Here is a 20,175-nt window from a genome sequence, read left to right as displayed (position 1 = left end):
TTTACATATATGCATAAACGTATATATCCATATATACACATTTACACTTATATACACATATATATATATATATACATATGCATACCCATACATATATACATACATTTATATACATATATATATATAGCTACATTTATATATATACATACATACATATACATATACGTACGTTTATATACATACATATATACATACATTTCATATATATTTTTATATATATATATACATATATATATATATATATATATATATATATATATATATATATATATATATATATACATATATTTATAGATATGGCTCGTTTTATGCACGTGTAATACTTGAACGATTCTGTTTTTTTATCCCGGCTGATTGTGAGAAACAAAGAGCTCTGGGAACATATGCAACCATTCATATTCCAGGAGGCACAATCTCAAGGGTCCACATCCAATAAATATATTTTCAGTAACTCCGAAGTACGTCATTTAAAAATGTTATTTTTCATGCAAAAACTCCTGATATTTTTATGCTTTTATTCTCACGCAAATAATGTTTCAATTACTTTTATTTGTAATGCAATCAATATTAATTGTAATTTAACATAATTTTGGCAATGATAATTTGCTACATCGAAATGTGCTATGTGCAATTTTCTGCAAAATATATAGTTGTAAGAAAGAAAACTATTTACGAAGATTCGAGGAAATTGATTGCCGTTCTCCTGACAGACACCACTTTCCAGCAATCTCATTAAATAGAAAATATTCAAAGCGAAAATATTCCTTTGCAAAATAATTCTTGATATGGACGCGAACTATTTAAGACAATTTAATTTAAAATAACTCGAGAGGCGTTGGTTACCGTTGAATATTAATTGAAAATTTTAGATGAAATCTATATTTTGAATATATGTACGCTTCAAGTATTTTGTGCGCGAAAAGGTCGTTTGATCTGTATTACGAAAGAACGTTTAAATTTAAACAAATATATCAAAACATGTGATGCTGGTGAATAAATCATTAAAATAGCCTTTTTTAATTCAATAAAAGTTGATAAATTTTCCTCACAGTGCACGTACAGACGAGCACTAATATTCCGAACAATTTAAACTTTTATGGAACATAATTAAGAATCGCGTTCACAGATGTTATTTTTAATCATTCTATCTGCCAGAAAAATAAGTTCTTTAATGTTCTGTTTAATATGGTTTTAGTAAAGAAAATATGCATTAAAATAATTTATTTACGGAATTACTATTATATCACTACGCACTATACCCAAGCATATTATACATCTGTCGTTCTCGTAATGCCTTTTCCATAAAAGTTAATGTGCACTTACTGTTATGAATATCATATATTGTATAAATAAATTGATAATAGTATCATACAGCAATTTGACTGTTCCCAGTTCCAAATCATTTTAGTTCCGATCTTTATGTTGCCTTCGCTTTCACTTCTATTTCTCTCTCTCCCCCTCTCTCTCCATCTATCCCTTTCTTATATATATATATATATATATATATATGTGTGTGTGTGTATATATATCTATATGTGTGTACATGCGTCTGTGTGCGTCTCTTTGTGTGTGCTTGTATGAATTAATATTTTCCTGAAGAACAGCAAAGAACCAAAATTGACAGATATGCTCATATTGTTTGTGTTACAATGTAAATTTAAAGCACGATTAAAATATTCCATATATGTATTATGTATAGTCCTACGTATGTGTGCATATATAAATATATATATATATATACATATATATACATATGCATATAAATATATATATATATATATATATATATATATATGTATATTAATTCCCTTTTTTATCTGTATTGAAACTTATAATAAATATTGATTTCTCTATTTATTTTCAATGAAAATATACTTTGTTATATATGGTGGTGGAGTTGCAGTCATCTGCCAAAGATCTAGCCGGTTTGAATATTCTTAACAAAAATAGCTTGATACACATTTCCTATTAATTTTTCCGGTTTTATCATGGGATTATAACCTTTGCTTTATTATTAATTTTTATTATAGCCCTACATATATGCTACATAGTTTATTCTTGAGTAATATTTTCGTAAATTATTACATCAAACACAATTTTTTCTATATATTAATGCATGCGTATACATGTTTGTTTACAACTTTTCTACAAAATACCTTTGTCACTTGTTTTGTATAGATATATGAAACGTAGTATATAGGGTAATCAAACTACTGTGAAACTGATGTTTGGGTTTTTGCATGATGGATAATCCTAGTAAAGATTATAGCTATTGGTTAAGGATGTAAGGTTATTTCACTTGAATGGACAGTTTATATATAACCAAACGCGTAGATTATCAGACAACAATATTTTCGAAAGAAAACCCGAATAACAAGAAATATTTCGTAGGTATGACTTCCCCTTAGATTTCAAAACACGATACTATGACCACAAAAGTACATTCAACAATAAAAACACCGTATAAAAAAACACTAGCGAATAAATACTTGGAACTCAAAGAAAGCGGGCATTCGCCGGTAATCGAATGGAAAATAATAAGACAAGCTAGCATGTGTAGGGACCTAGACGACCCATGTACATTATGCCTTCATAAAAACTATAAAGAACCACAACCCCTATCAAACTGTAGGAGAGAAATAGCAAATAACTGTGTTCACAAAATAAAACTTACTCTAGCATAGCGATACAAAATAGTTTTAAAACTAACAAAAACAATAGAAAATAAACAAATAAATGAATTAAATAAACATGAATATGCATACACGATCACACATATATGAATGTATATATATATATATATATATATATATATATATATGTGTGTGTGTGTGTGTGTGTGTGTGTGTGTATATAATCACAATACTAAATCTAACATTCAAAAAAATAAATATCTGATAAATGAAAGGACACCTTACCCTTATGTCCGAAGAGCTGGCCCTTCCCCCCATCCTCCTCACACATGCACATTAGTAACGACCTTGCATCACAGTCACCTTCCTAGGGAAGCAATTTACCTTATAATACTATAAAACAGTACACACATTTTCAACCCAATCAAAAGGAAACACACCCACACATATCTCTTCAGTAGTCCGTCGCTGACGACGATGACGTTGCACTATGCCTAACAGTCCCAGATAGATTACTCCTGATGGACTCGCTGGTGACTGTGGAGACCAATTCGTGAATTGCATACACGGCCCCAGGCAGCACAGGGGAAGATGCCGTCTGCCCGCTGCGCCGCGTTCCTTTGGTGTATTCTTCGCTCTGCTCGGTCGTTATAGGTGGAGGTGAAAGTTTCCAAGCCCTCTTGGCAGATGTTTCGCCATTTTCTCCGATCAGCAGCAGCGGGTTCGATGGCGTTGGATTCTATGCCCCACTTTTTCAATGATGTTTTTAGTTGGTCCTTGAAACGTTTACGTGGACCCCCAGGGTTGCGTCTGCCCTCTGCAAGTTCCCCGTAGAGGACCTTGCGTGGGAGCCTTTCTGCTAGCATCCGGATGGTGTGACCAAGCCACCTAAGTTGTCTATTAGTTAGAATTATTTCAAGTGGGTCCATTTGAGTGCGCCTGCGTATCTCATTGTGTGGCACCCTGTGCCACCATTTTCAACCTAGTATACGCTGTAAGCAATTGGTATGAAATGCTTCTAGCTTTTTTAGGTGGCGTCTATAAGGCACCCATGACTCGCTGCCATACAATAGGATGGAGAGACAGATTGCTCTATAGACAGAAACCTTGGTGGTGGTGGTGAGGTTACGGTTCATAAAAACTCTGTGCGAGAGTCTACCAAAGGCTGCAGCAGCCAGACCAATGCGCCGTTGGACCTCACTTGTTAGGTCACAGGAGTCAGTGAGCACTGAGCCAAGATAAGTAAATTCTTGAGTGTTTTTCAGTGGCTGTTGGTTGATTGTGAACATTGGTGGTTCCTGACGATGTTCACATATGTTAAGTGCCTCTGTTTTGTTGATGTTGATGACTAGACCAGCTCGGGAGTAAATATTAGAGATAGTGTTGATGGTGCGCTGAAGACCCTCTTCAGATGAGTTCACCAGAGCTGTGTCGTCAGCGTATTGCAATTCATGGATTGCTTCTTCTGTCACACGTGATCTGGCATGGAGGCGACGCAGGTTGAAGAGGTTGCCATCCAGCCGGTATGAGAGGCGGATCCCATCAGCAGGATGGAATTGCTGTTTGGCAACATTGGAAACCGCAGCAAGAAAAAGATTAAACAAGATGGGCGCAATGACGCATCCCTGCTTCACACCCGATTCTACCAGGAAGGGCTCAGATTTTAGTCCTGAACTGGAGACGCGAACCATATACACATTAGGGAAATCCTTCAGGACACCCAGGAATATTAGTGGGCAGCCAAATTTGATGAGTACCTCCCAGAACAAAGGACGGTTCACAGTGTCAAAGGCCTTGGCGAGATCTACACAAACCATATATAGATGTTTGTGTTGCTCGACGCTTTTCTCCTGGAGCTGTCTTGCAACAAAAACCATGTCAATCGTGCTGTGCTCCTGTCTGAAGCCACACTGCGATTCAGGTAAGACTTGATTGACAATGTGTTTGATGATACGAGACAGTAAAATTCTAGTGACAACTTTCCCTGAGGTTGACAGGAGGGAAATGCCTCGACTATTGCCACAAATATTTCTGTCACATTTCTTTTTATATATGCTGATGATATCTGCATCCTTCCATTGTTGTGGGCAGCAGCCTGACTCCCAGACATCTTGGATGATGTTATGGAGACAAGTGGTAATGGCATCTCTGCCATGCTTAAGAAGCTCAGCTGGTATGCCATCAGGGCCAGTGGCTTTATTCTTGAGGTTGTTAACTGCACGGCTAACTTCATGGATAGTTGGTATTACGTCCAGTTCTTGAATTACAGGAAGGTCAGGAAGATGGTCAAGAAAAGTAGGGTCGATAGGGTTCTGCCTGTTCAGTAAGTTTTGGTAGTGTTCAACCCACCGATTGAGTATGGCAGTCTTCTCATTATAGAGTATGGAGCCATAAGCACTACAGACTGGGCAGAGGCTATTGTTCTTTGGCCCATAGGCTGTCTTAAGGGCATTATAAAATTGATGTTGGCCCCCCATATCAGCTAAACCTTGGATCTCAGTTGCAAGATTGGTCCACCATTCATTTTGCATTCTTCGGGTTTCCTGTTGGACTTTTGACCGAAGCTCGGCTGGCTTGGCACGTGATGCTGGAGTTGGATTTGCAGTCACTGCTTGCTATTGCCGATTTTTTTTCATCAATTAGTTGATGAATTCCATCAGACTGCTCGTCAAACCAGTCTCTATGTTTTCTTCTTGAGAATCCCAAAATGTCCTTGGCAGTATTGAGGAGGACTTCACAGATGCTTTCCCATTTTTCAGTTAAGAAAGCTGTTGTTATGGGATCTGCTGCATGAGTTGGTAAGGAAATACATTCAGCCAGTTCGTTTTGTAGAGCAGCTCGTGTTGTAATGTTGTTGAGAGCTTTGAGGTCAAGATGTTTTCTGGGAGCTTGACGGCGAGCTGGAGGCCGGATTTTAAGAAGCCAAATAGAGCGGACAAGGCGATGATCTGTCCACCCATCTGCTCCCCTCATGGCTCTGGTGATTCTCACATCTTTCATGTCGTTACGTCTTACAATAACATAGTCAAGTAGGTGCCAAATTCTGGACCTAGGATGCATCCAGGTGGTCTTGAATTTGTTTTGGAGCTGGAACATGGTATTTGTGATCGACCCACACATATACAAACCTACACACACATCATGTCCTGAAGGAAAAGAAAAAACACACACACAAGCAGAAAAAGAGAGTGAGAGAGAAACACACCACAGGATTGACCACAGCCGACTCGCCACAGCCAAATAAAAGAGTTATAAAAATTGAACATTCCAATGAATAGTAGACACTTACACGTTTCCACTCCTTGGAAACACTTCAAATGCTATTTTTACATCTCCAACACATTTTGCAAATAATGTCTGAAGAGGACGCTTCACAGAACGCCTGAAATGCGTTAAAACGATTTCAATGATTTAAACACATTATTACAATGATCTAAACATAATTCTCAATGAAAAATCAAGACTCGGAATAATAAAATAATGTTAAAAAATACACATATACACATTGTTGGTGACTACCCCCTTATTTAAATATACAACTTTCTTTTGTTGGAATTTCTTAACCCATTATATATATATATATATATATATATATATATATATATGTATATATATATATATATATATATATATATATATATATATATATATATATATATATACAAAGAGAGAGAGAGAGCGGGAAAGAGAGTTATAAAGCTCGGCACACTTAACAGTCGGTGTATAATGCACACTGTTGCCGTCGTTTGTATATTATGGTATTGATAACCGAACTTGTCTGTGTTGCATGGGTCTATTCGTATGGACTTTTAGAGTATACGCATTGATTTGTTTGCATGAAGCATTTTCGCTTTTATTTAATTCTTTTGTGAGGCACTCAGCACTATATTATTTATAACATGTTTGTTTTTATGTTTAATTTTGTTTTCTTATAAAGATATATTCGTTTGTGTCTCGGTGTATTTATTGTATTCATAAAATTGACCTGTTTCTTTAGATTTTGTTTTTAGCAATGTTTGTTTTGACTTTCGTTTTTTATGGCTGCTTTACTACTTGCTTTTTTTTTAAAGTAATTCCTTATATGACTTTTCATTGCATTTTACTCTTAATATACATGCAAATAGTTCTAATAGGATCTTTTCAATGCCTTTTATTTCTTGTTCTCTTGGTCGCCTATGTAAGTTAACTGTATTTTTATACTTCTGCATGTCGATTCGATATCATATTTTATTTTTATTTAAGCTTAGTGGTTTATATTATATTGTTCCTGCCTTTATTAGACGGTTTTCAACATATGCACAGATTTCCACATATCCGCCTATCAACTCTGATATTATATATTTTACAACATTCTTTTAAGCCTGAACGGAAATGTACATTGGCATATAATGTAAAACAGGGAATATATATATTGATGCCATACACAACTAAATATATGAACTCAAAAATTAGTAATAACTTTAACACTTTGCCATGTATACCTTTTTGATCAGTAGTGACAACAGTAAAAAATAAAATTTAAATCCGATGGAGTGATATGTTAACAACATTTAAAATAAAAAAGTACTCTAATTTTCTACGAAAGATAATACATAATTACAGTTAGAAGATCTGCTCTAAGTGTATAATTATCGTTTAATATATTTAGTATTAAACACCTACATGAAGTCAGATTTTTAAAATATATACGTGAATTTATGCATCATTCCCTGAATAAATCAGATACGAATTAACTACGCTAAAATATTTTTAAAGAACACTGAATGTACCACTCCTAATACTCGGGGAAATAATGAGTTATATGTGTTTTTGTAAAACATGCTATTGTGTGTTAAAATTTTGTTTTATAGGTTATGGTCTATATTCTATTATTTAATGTGTAGTAAATTATTGTAGTGTGTGCATGGGTAGGTAAGAAGTGCGTAATATATATGATATTTTCTTATTGTTTCCGTAAAACAGTTATTACATTATTGAACTTTGACTCCTTAACAGCAAAATTTCTGGCCGACGATGGATCACAAAGATTTTCCTAAATCTCAATACCCTGCATATAAAATTTCGAGTCTGTAGACTTTAAATTATATATATATATATATATATATATATATATATATATATATATATATATATATATATATAAGTGAGCGTGTCTGTGTATCTGTCTGTCTCTGTATCTGTGGGTTGGTGGGTTTGTGTGTGCATCTGTGTATTACATGCATACATATATATATATATATATATATATATATATATATATATATATATATATAGAGAGAGAGAGAGAGATAGAGAGAGAAAGATATATAGATAGATAGATACCTCGATACATAAATAGATAGACAGATAGATAGATATACATATCTGTAAATATGTATGCAGATATGCTAGTGTATTTAGTTTAAAGTAAGGTTAGTTAGGTAGTTTGTTAAAGCGTTATGTGATAATAGTTGTTTGAAAGTGATTATGATGAAAACGTGTATCCGGCATATAACAACCCAGGTGAAACAACACAAGTTCAATAATAAAAAAAAATTACTTAATTGTCAATTATGAGTATTAATTTGCTAATATACTGTGTCAGTAATGTGTTGTTATATCTACAAGTTTTCGAGGTATTCCTCATCGTAGGAATGAAATAAAGAAACATGTGTATAATCCTTTGGTGTAAGCGTTTTCATGCCGGAAGATGGAATCGCCAATTGCACATTTGTAGCCCGTGTAACACAATATTTTGCAGAGGAGGAATACTTCGGTTGTCCCTATGGACGTTTACTAAACAATTTTCACAGCATTAAAACAGCAACTATTGGTCCAGGGGGGATGCACACTGCAAGTTGACGATAAGCATAAATTATTTCAGAGATACACAGCTACCTTGATTAAGCTTTACATGATTTTTAAGTGCCTTCTTCGCCGCATTCTGGCAGAATTTTTGGGGGACGGTTCACTGCAATTGAACGCTTGTACAAAACTGCGAACAAAACACATTGGTACACAAATAGATATATATGTCGGCACATGTTAAGCTATGTGATTGTAGACAACCGTCGACCTCAAATAGCTTAAACTTTAAAAAAATGTTCTCAGCTTCAACAGTATTCAATTTTTCTCTTTTAAAAAAAGAGTGAAAGGCAGTGATATAAGATAGAGAAAACGAGAGTATAATCGTGACATAGAGAATACATGCGTAAATTTTCATGTTAATGTCGTTTGAATTCTGCTGTCGGTTAAACAAGGGTGACCTTTGATCCTCGTCGTTCTCTGATGGTTGGCCTTGCTGGTTTTTATAAAGAACTGTCAATTCTGGGTTGAATCATTCTGAATGATAATATTTACTTAAACCGTCATTTTCTTTTTTTTAATTCTACAAACAATGTGTTTTTTAACGAGCACAGTGTTTATTAATGCACCGGATAATGCTCAAGATTCCCAGAACGCGTTTAAATTATGCATATTTTTTTTATTAAAATGCAAGTGCGAATTTGTTTTATTTAATGTGCAATAATATTACACTATATAGCAGTAATTATTCTAATTAGTAGTAGTAGTAGGATTAGTAGTAGTAGTAGCATTATTATTATTAGTAGTAGTTATAGTAGTACTTATACCATCTTTATTATATTTTCTACATAATGTAGTACAATGCACACGAGGCAATCCCTATTATCTTTCATTCTGTAGCGTTAATGTTTAATGTAAGGAGTCTATCTAATATCCGAACTTTCAGAATAAAGCACAATTATAACCCCAGGCCAGCATTGCATATACTATTTTGTTATGTTTTAACTCGTTTATATATATATATATATATATATATATATATATATATATATATATATATATATATATATATATATATATATATATATGTATATATGTATAATATATTATATATATACATATATATATATATATATATATATATATAGGTCTCTGTGTGTGTTGCGCGTGTGTATGTGTGTGTGTAAAATTCCTACTTGTGAGACACCGCCTTGGGTTATAGCTTGGTTGAATGCCCACATTCTTTGTCCGAGACGAAGTAGATATGTTTCGTAGTCGTATTTCGGCGCTGGATCTGTGTTAGTTAATGGACTTTCTTGTATGTGTGACGGGTTTGCACGGATTGCAAAACGCTTGACTTGCATGCAAGTGGATCGGGTTTCAAATGCCGAACGCGAATATGTCCATATGATCAGCTCAAATGAGGACGAAACTCGAGACTTGGACTTCTGGTTTGTTGGCTCTGATGTTTTTTGTGAGCTGCGACGTTGTTCAGCTGAGGAAATAATTATATAAAAACTCGCATTCTGAAAAGTATTTTATTAATGTCTTTCGAGATAAGCTCGTTGGATGACATCGATCTTGCGACTATTACATTCTTGTTGTCATACATCGGCTTGGGTTATGGCTTAGCTGGATGAACATATACCTTGTTTGAAACGAAGTAGGTCCGTTCAGTAGTCATATTTTGGCGAGAATTGCTTGATGTGTTCGTTAATATACAATCTTGTCTGTGCGTGGCAGTTTTGCTCAGGGAGCAAAGCGCTCACCTTGCATGCAAAGAGGCTCGGGTTTCGAACCCTGAGTTATGATATGTCTTATTGAAAAAGCCCAAATAAGGGCGAAACACGAGTCTTGTAATTCCGGTATCGTGGCTCTTGTCAGCTCTGACGGTGTTTTGCTAAGGGCATCTCCCCCTCTCTCTCTCTCTCTCTCTCATTCTCTCTCCCTCTCTCTCTCTCTATATATATATATATACATATATACTTTATATATATATATATATATATATATATATATATATATATATATATATATACTTTGTTATTATTCCACATATTTGTTTACTGATTTATCCATACGCAGATAAATTTACTTATATATGACACATATTTTATTTAGTGATGTGTATTGCAATTATTTTACAATGGAGTTATTCATGGATGACCATTTGGATTTTAGATGGCATTTCTCTCAGGTATTGTATATTAGGTTAAAAGCAGAGTCTTTCGGATTTTATGTTTATATTCACATGAACATATCTGCACTCAAAATAGAAATATTAATCGAAACAAGCACCATCACATCAATTCACTTTTGCAAAAGCAAACAGTGTATTGAATTAAACTCTTGCGTTCTGTTTAAGTTGAAGTCCTTGAAGTCATTTTTTGATGGCAGTTAATTTTTCGAAGAATGTAACACACATAAAGTTGCCCAGATGCTTAAAAAAGAGTAGTCTTAAGGTGAGAAGTTTGAAGGATATGGCCTTTGAGGCAGTGTTGCGTAGACCTATTGGTTAAACGCTTCAGGGTTGGTTTACGTGCGTTGGACATTGTCGTAAAGGAGAACCATGCATTTTCTTTTGATAAATGCTGGGTGTTTCTGTCGAAGTTTCTGATACATATCATCAATTTTTTTTATATTACTTATCCGCCGTAATGGTTCCGTCTGCATTTGAAAAAATGTAATAGATGAGATTGCGCGCTGACAATAAAACAGTCAACCTAACATACTTGTGTGAAGTCATTTTCGTTTTCTATGATATAAACCTCCATCCTTGTTTTTACAAATAAGCGATGTATGTATTCAGACCATTGGTAGCGAAATCGGCAGTGTACCTTGTACACCTCATAAGCGGAGATTGGTGTTTTCTTTCTTCTAATCATATACTTCAATAATTATTAAAGAAATAAATACTATAATAATAATTATTAAAGAAATACATACTTTCACATACGAGAAAAATAAAAAGATGACACAGTTTATATTGCATCACTTTTATTAGATTATTATTGGGCTAATGAGATGCTCATTTCATTTCAGAAAATGATAACTAGATATAACAAGAGTCCAGATGCTTATAATTGCTGAAGTTACAAAGTATAAGGAAACCCATTCATTCTTGAAAATTCATTTTGTGATGCATACAATTAAATTCATATAAAAATGGTAAGATTTTAGCGTTATATTGTGTACTTATATTCGGATTATTCTGAACTAATACTATTATTTGGGTCTATAAAATTAAACAAGCTTTATATTTATACGGAAACTATTTTCTCACGAAAGTAAAATAATGAATATGAAAATTATATATGAGTTACTGTTGCGCGAATGGTCTTCTTCCAGATGATGATTATTAGTCCTTTTAAAAAATAACTGTCTTCATGAAAAATAAAAAAGAACACAATTTAAACAACTTAATATTAATAATACATTTGAAGTATTTTACATGTGTAACGGTCTTCTAAGAAACATCAACAAATGAAATTTTTGGTTGTATTTACGTCTCACAAACGCATATATATATATATATATATATATATATATATATATATATATATATATATATATAATATATATATTTTACTAGGCATGGTCAGCAATTCCTTTTTCCTTTATACAAAACTGGTTCTTTCATAAAATGTTGAACTAGACATACACGCTTCCCGTAAAATGACAGCGTAATATATATGTATATATATATATATATATATATATATATATATATATATATATATATATATATATATATATATATATATATATATATATATATATATACTAGTGTGTCCGGCGTTGCCGGGGTGTTTAGACCGTTATGCTGAGTAAAAGAAGAAACACGTCGCCATTCTTTTAATTTGCCCAATATTATGACCCCTTACAATTTATTTTTATTTTTGCTCAAATTGAGAAATTGAGTTATTAAATTAGATCCATGTCCAAGAAACCTATATCTAAAATTTCAAGTGTTTAGCTCACAAACTGTCGGAGAATTTTGGTAGAGTTCTCAAAGGTCAAATTGTTAAACAGCAAAATTTTTAGTTCAAACACACCTCAAAGATTTTCCCAAATCTCAGTACCTGGATATCAACTTTCGAGTCCGTAGACTAAAAATTAACGGAGTTATTGCGAAGGAAAATGTATACAGACACACAGACACATTCACTTTTATAGATATACTAGCACTTCAGCCCGGCATTGCCAGAGTATTTGGATGTGTATGTTGAGCAAAAAAAAAAAGTGATAGTAGGAAGGCAGGCTATATCGTGTATGGCAAAGTAAGAAAAGAACGGGGTAAAACCTAACGTTTATTCTGTTACGACCAGCGCCAAACCGGAAACGACATTTTAAAAATTAAGGTAAGACTATCGCAAGGAGAGGATGACTTTCAAAAATATCGGCGAAAAAAATCACCCCCCCCCCGTGTAGAAACGTGTCTAGTTGAAGGGGAAGCTATTAATGTTTTTAGCCAATGCTTCGATATTTGTCGGAAACGGCTGAACTTTAAACGATACTGATCTTGGTAAAATCCGTCACCATTATTCAAAGTTAAAGGCAGACATGCAAACAGACATACATACACACACTTATATATTGGTAACTAAAACTTTTGGACCCAAACTGACGAAAAAGTTTGTCCTATCTCTGAATAACCTTAGGTAAAATTTCAAATATTTAGACCAGAAATTGTCTGAGTAATTTGGAAGAGACCGCAGAGGTCAATATTTTGTTAAATTTTGACCCCAATAATAACCCCTTAAAATTTATTGTTTTGGGCTCAAATCGGGTTATTCAGTTGGGCCGATGCCCAAGTAACCTATATCTAAAATTTTAAGTGCGTAGATCCAAAATTGTCGGAGAAGTTTGGTAGAGTTCTCAAAGGTAAAATGGTTGAACTTTGACCCCTTAATCGCCAAATTTCTGGCCGAAACCCGATCACATCGATTTTCAAAAATCTCAGTACCCTGTATATCAACTTTTGTAGTCTGTAGACTAAAAATTGATAGAGTTATTGCGTAGGGAAATGTACACATATACACATACAGCCACACAAGTAAACGTGTATGCGTGCCTTTCTACAATTTCTTTCGCAATAAATCTGTTAATTTTTACTCTACAGACTCGATATTTGATATACAGAATCCTGAGATTTGGGAAAATCGATGTGATCGGTTTTCGGCCAGAAATTGGGCGTTTAAGGGATCAAACTTCAACGATTTGACCTTTGAGAACTCTACCAAACCCCTCCGACGATTTGGGGTCTAAACACTTGAAATTTTACATATAGATTCATTGGACAGGGATCTAACTTAATAACTTGATTTTAGTTCAAAATAATAAAAATTAAGGGATCATAATAGGGGTCAAATTTGGAAAATATTGAAAGTCTTTTTTTTGTTTTTTGTATTATTTTTTTTGCTCAGCATACACCTCCAAACACCCTGACAACGCCGGACAACCATGATAGTACTTCTATTAAAGTGAACGTGTCTGCGTGTGTATGTGTGCATTTCCCCACGCAATAACTTTGTCAAGTTAAAGTCTAAAACTGGAAATTTTATATACAGGGTACTGAGATTTGGGCAACATTTTTGGGATCCGTTTTCGGTCAAACTTTGGCTGTTAGATCTCTACAAAACTCCTCCGCCAATTGTGTGTCTAAACGCTGGACATTTTAGATATAGGTTTCTTGGACATGAATCTAACTTAATAAGTTGATTAGACCCCAAACAATAAATGTTAAGGTGTCATAATATGGGTCAAAGTAAAATAAAAAGAACTCTGCGGTCTCTACCAAATTACTCAGACAATTTCTGGTCTAAACATTTGAAATTTTACATAAAGGCTATTCAGAGATAGGGCAAACCTTTAATCGGTTTGGGTCGAAAATTTTTAGGTACCAATATATAAATGTATGTATGTATGTATGTATGTATGTATGCATGCCTTAAACTTTCGACAGAAGCGAAGATAAGTATCGAATATAAGTCCGACCTTTCATACAACAGATATCGAAAAGTTGGCTAAAAACCTTCAAGTGGGCACTTTTCTACAAGGTGGCCCTTTTTCCGCCGATAGTTTTTAAAGTTGTCCTCTCTTTATGATTGTCTAGCAAAAATTCACTTCAGGTTTGGCCGTGGTCGTAACCGCAAGCACGGCGGGTGTTTTCCTTCCTTCGCGGTACGGGTTCGACCCTGCCTTCCTAATACCACTTTTTTTTTCTCAACAGACACATACAAACACCCGGGTAATGCCGGGCTGACTGCTAGTATATATATATATATATATATATATATATGCATATAAAATTAAATACTGATTAATTACGTGTTAAATTCTCATCAAATTTAAAATGATAGCTTACTACGCTCGAGCAATAAGTTCAAAACGAAAAGATAATATTAGTTAAGTTTAAAAGCAGATTTCCGATCTTGACTTCAATCAAAGTCTATTGTAATGTAGCAGTTACTCATCAGACTCTCGGACTAGACTTCAACGTAGTTTAATAAAATTAAAACGGCACCTTCGTTGAAAATCACTAATGATCTCATTCCATAAAAGAGCAAATACGTTCAGCAATATAGTCGCTGAAGAATAAGTGCCATTCTCTTATAACAAATAACTTTAAATAGTAAAAACCTATAAACTATTCCTAGCTGGAACTTTCCGTTTACACCAGAGAGGATTCGCGGTCTGAGAATTAAATTGTTCCTGTCCTGGTCAATGTATAATTGAAATTTATGATGAAAATATGAAAATGCTACATACGCCCACCTACCTAATTACAATATAAAGTACAAGTTTGTGTATTCATTCTTCTTTCGCACTGTTCCTATATTCACAACCAATAAGGCACCATATTATTTGGCATTCTTCAGATCGTGTCGGCGAGTCGAATATTTGGCCGAAATGTTGTCAAGCAACAACTATAGAAGATATGAATTTTAAATATAATGATTCACTTATTATGAAGTTTCATCTTAAAAGATTCAAAAACATTTAAAAAAAAAAGAAAAACACTTTTTCGTTAATGTGAAATATTTAGTGACCCAATATGATTTAATATATGCTTCGGAAAACACAGGAACAACCACCCGTGTCTGTAGCAAATAGCAAGGAAAACTAAACATAATGCCTCCATTTTATATAAGTTTTCTACTAAAAATTTTAACGTATCAATTTTGTGCTAATATTTTTAATTTTATATATTAGTAATGATTAGTGTAATGCATTGGAATTTAAAACGAAATGTTGTTTAGATAGATCTGCTTTAGTTCACCAGATCACGTTAGGATTTAGTCTAAGACACATTTTACTATTAGAGTAAAATGTACTCAATGAAAGCATCATTGTGTATTTGCTGATAGTGTTAAAACGGAACACAGAAAAGCCATGTAATCACAATATAACGTCTTTGATTCGTAAACAAGTACTATTAGCTGCTAATATCTATTTGGGGTAAACTGTTCTATTTTCTTCTCGAGTATTGATTACGCTTTTCGGCAGCATCGCCTTACTTGTTACTAATGAACAATGATGGTATGGAAAATGTACCGATTTCTATCTAAATTTGGATGTTCATTCATGATTCAATATACGATGGAGAAGGATATTTTTTAGTAATTAAACGCATGTTGATATGTATATCTACTGTGATATATTCTGTATTTTTGAGATGAGGTGTTTTCATTGATTGAGATTGTCGGAGTGACTTCTTGATCTTGGTTGTTATAATCACAACGTTTCGGCCGTTTTGCTCTCCGGCCTAAATCAGGTATTTTGAGAATCAGCAACTATGTCCCAGAGCCTAGCTGGAGTGGGAACACGGTACCCCCGTAATAATAATAAAGGGTTGGGTTCGAGACTCCTAAAAAACGGTTCCCCAGTTCGATTCAAAACACCTGATGATGGCCGGAGGGCAAAACGGCCCAAACGGTGTGACTATAACAACCAAGATGAGGAAGACAGTACGGCAATCTCAATCATATATATATATATATATATATATATATATATATATATATATATATATATATATATATATATACACACATAACCACACATGCGTGTGTTATTTATTCATAACTTCTATCAGAAAATATCTTTAAATTGTAAGTTATTAATAAGATATATATGAAGATGTTTTAGAGTCAAGTCTTAAAAACTTTCTAATAAAAATGAATATTAAAATGTTTATAATAGAAATAACTAAGGTTTCACACATAATACATAGTTTTCGATCAAGAAATGAAGTTGTTTGCGACGGAACAACTTCAATAGATCTGGACGCGTTATTTATTTTCAACGACCGACATCCTATAATCGGGCACTACTTACTTCATCTTTCACCATCAACGAGAATACATTTGGGATAGAGACAATTTCTGCGCACGTGTGCTAGTGGCACTGATTCCAATCTACTGTTTTTCTCTTTGAAGCCGTATGATGGAGATACACTTCCAAATATATGTCCTCTCTTTTATTAGAAGGCAGATGATCAAAACACGCTAGCTTAATATTTAATTACCTATTACTTTGAGGCCTGAATAGACCTGAACTTGTTCTGAAGTATATTTCCTGACGAATCCGATGCGTTCCCTTGTATCTTTCCTGAACACATTTAATGAGAAAACTTGAAAAACGAACTGTAAAGTAAAGAAGCTTATAGACTGGACAGGAAGCCAGCTTCAAAATTGAAATAAACACATGTGATTTCTTTCAGAGTCTGCGAATATATCTCGAAAACATTCCAAGGAATAAGATTTATATGAAAGTACTTAAGATTTGAAATTGAAAAATAATTTAATATATTAAAAAGAAAACACGGATTTAAAAACAATTACAGTCACTGAAAAAAGCATGGCTATTTTTATGCGAAATTACACACTTAGTAGTAAATGACCTTGGAATTTAACGCTTCGTCCTCAACAAACCCGACAGGCAGCTAAATTCCACCCCACCCATTAGAGATCCCTAGATGTAAAATATATTTCTACTCCAGTAGTTTCTTCCCCAGAATCGCTAGACTATGTAATTTCATCCCAGGTCTCTCCTTTACCAAGTGTACTGACATGCAGAAGTGCAAGTGTAACGTGAACCGACATCTTGCTGCCCAAATCCCAACATAGTTCCCCAGTAGTTGTTGCGCTGATTGTAACCCCCTACACAAAAGTTGCAATGTGCCTTGTTTGGGGTGAAAATAAAATTAAAAAATTAAGTTTAAATTCTAAAGCAGATTAGTCCAGAATATATTTTTGTGTACATTGATTAGTAAGGAACCAACTGCTTGTTATCAATGAATTTATATTAGCGTTTCAAGTATACGTTTAATGAAAAAATATCACATATCACGGTGCAACAGAGCTAGAAAAAGATTCATCAAATACACACTGGTTCTCGTTCATAACAGAAAATACTGATGATTTATACACCGGCAACATGTGATTGTTTAGTAATCAATCGTTGGGATTTTTCCGCATATATTCATGAATATCTCGGCGAATGTAACTATTACACGCCCAGGAATAGTGCGTTTATTAAGATACTATATAATATACGAATGCTGCCGGTCCTACAACTAATATCATAGATTTTAATGCTTGCTGTTTTAGATTTTTATTCAGCGATATTATTTTGGATTTGTCTGAATAGTCATCGTTTAGAATGTTTAAAAATCATTCGCCATTGAATAAAATATATGTAACAAATGAGCAAACTTAAAACGCTTAATGGAAATACCATATTTATCTTATATTATTACACTGTGTTTGTTTTGTTGCTGTTTTTTTGTTCGTACTTTCACAGTTAATAAGCACGTCAACCATAGAAAAATAAGGGAGATAAGAAACATGTATTTATAAAAATACCCTCCTCCGGAAAGGTGTTTTAATTCTCAGTAACGTCATCATAAACAAATGAGTTATACTTAAAAAATAAAATCATAAAATAAATATGTATAATTGTAATTACATGCCAAGTAATAATTATTCATGGATATAGATTAAACCCGTTTGTAACCAAGCTTCTTTCCTCTATCATAATCGGCCCGATCCCCACCACACCCCAATTTTAATGACTCGATAATGTTTTGGGGGAGTGTGTTGGCAAGTTTCTTGGACAATCATTTACTCCTGATCTGAAATGGAACACGTACATCAAATATATTGCCAAGGTAGATGGATAGCTGGTTACTACATGTATCTAGGAGAAGCAAAATATGATGAAGAATCTGGGGATTAGTGTATACTCTTACTGTGGCCGTCAAATGCACCGACAAAGGTTAGCAGTAATACCATATTCGTGGATGGTTCTACACAAAGCTTTCATCACAATAAACATATCATACGTGTTGATTTCCGAGCAAGGTAGTTGTTGTGGCGGGAGCTCATACGTCGAAATCGATGGTAGAGTCCATTATACCTAGTTGAATAAAACTAAGGGGCATATAATTATTTGTTTTATAGGGATATTTATTGTTACTTTTATTATTACATGTCTATTTTTATATAGGGTTTAATAAAGGTGTTGATAGAAGTGAATAGTTACTTTAATGTTATTATTATTATAATAATAATTATTATTATTATTATTATTATTATTATCCTTATTATTATTATTATTATTATTAATTTATTATTCACTTAATATTACTTAATTTTTTGAATACGATTAATATATTAGTGCCGATATTGAATGCAATTCGATTCATATTGGACTGGAACATGTGTGTAGTTACTTTCGTCCTAGTCAAAACATAAAATTAAATCAGCAGGAATATGAAATATACTAACAATTAATACAAACGTAAGACGGTGAAACAAATCTACACAGTTTTGACTAGGATCGGGATCACCGATTGCATAACCTTGGGGAAATGGTTAAAATATATCAGTTGGTGCGTTAACAGAAACTGTACACAAGCGAAGCAAAAAAACATTGCCCGTCAAATATGCTAAATTGACCATAGAATAAGTATAAATGGAAATTCATTCGTGTTCATCAATACATATTTATATGTCTATAATATAAAACTGGACGTCTGTGTGTGTGTGTCTGGTCACGATTAGGCTCCTATATGCGTAACTATTATAGAAAACTGATCACATATAATGATAGAAGATGTATCGAGGCACAGGAATGGGTATGCTTGATCTGACATAGTGATGATTCATTAAAAGTGTGGGGTTTGCGTGCGCGCCTGGTCCACAAAGTATGAACAGAAAAAAATTTAAAAAACAAAACAAAAAACGTTTACATGTATTTCTAATATAAATGTACATAATAATACTTAGATAAGTATGTTTAAAATTATATAGGGGTGGTGTAATAAAATTGTGGGGCCTGCATTCGCGCCTGACCTAAATAGAATGGAAATAGGCACATACTTTAATAAAGACTTTTCATATCTATCTGCGGAAGTATACGTTGGTAATTATAATTCTTCTTGAAGAATTATAGTTAAATAAAATTATGGGATGTTCGTTCGCGCCTGAGTTCCATAGAATGGAAATATGTCGCACAGTTCAACAAGGTTTTTTAATATAAATCCATATATGGTATAATAAATTATGGGGTTTATCTATTTTATTTTTACTTTTATCATATTTTGCTTTGGTTTTGATACCCCAAATTCGAAACTATCTCTTTACAACCTTCCATTTTCTAAACATATCATACTTTCATAAATCAGAGCCCATTTTCTGTATGCTGTTTTTGAACCAAGTTAACGACGAGTTCTTTTGCTAGCATATATAAA

Source organism: Euprymna scolopes, chromosome 4, assembly GCF_053919585.1.
Source record: "Euprymna scolopes isolate OS-2025 chromosome 4, ASM5391958v1, whole genome shotgun sequence".
In the NCBI taxonomy this organism is placed as follows: domain Eukaryota; kingdom Metazoa; phylum Mollusca; class Cephalopoda; order Sepiida; family Sepiolidae; genus Euprymna; species Euprymna scolopes.
The sequence above is the reverse complement of the archived record's forward strand: the minus strand, read 5'-3'. Positions refer to the sequence as shown.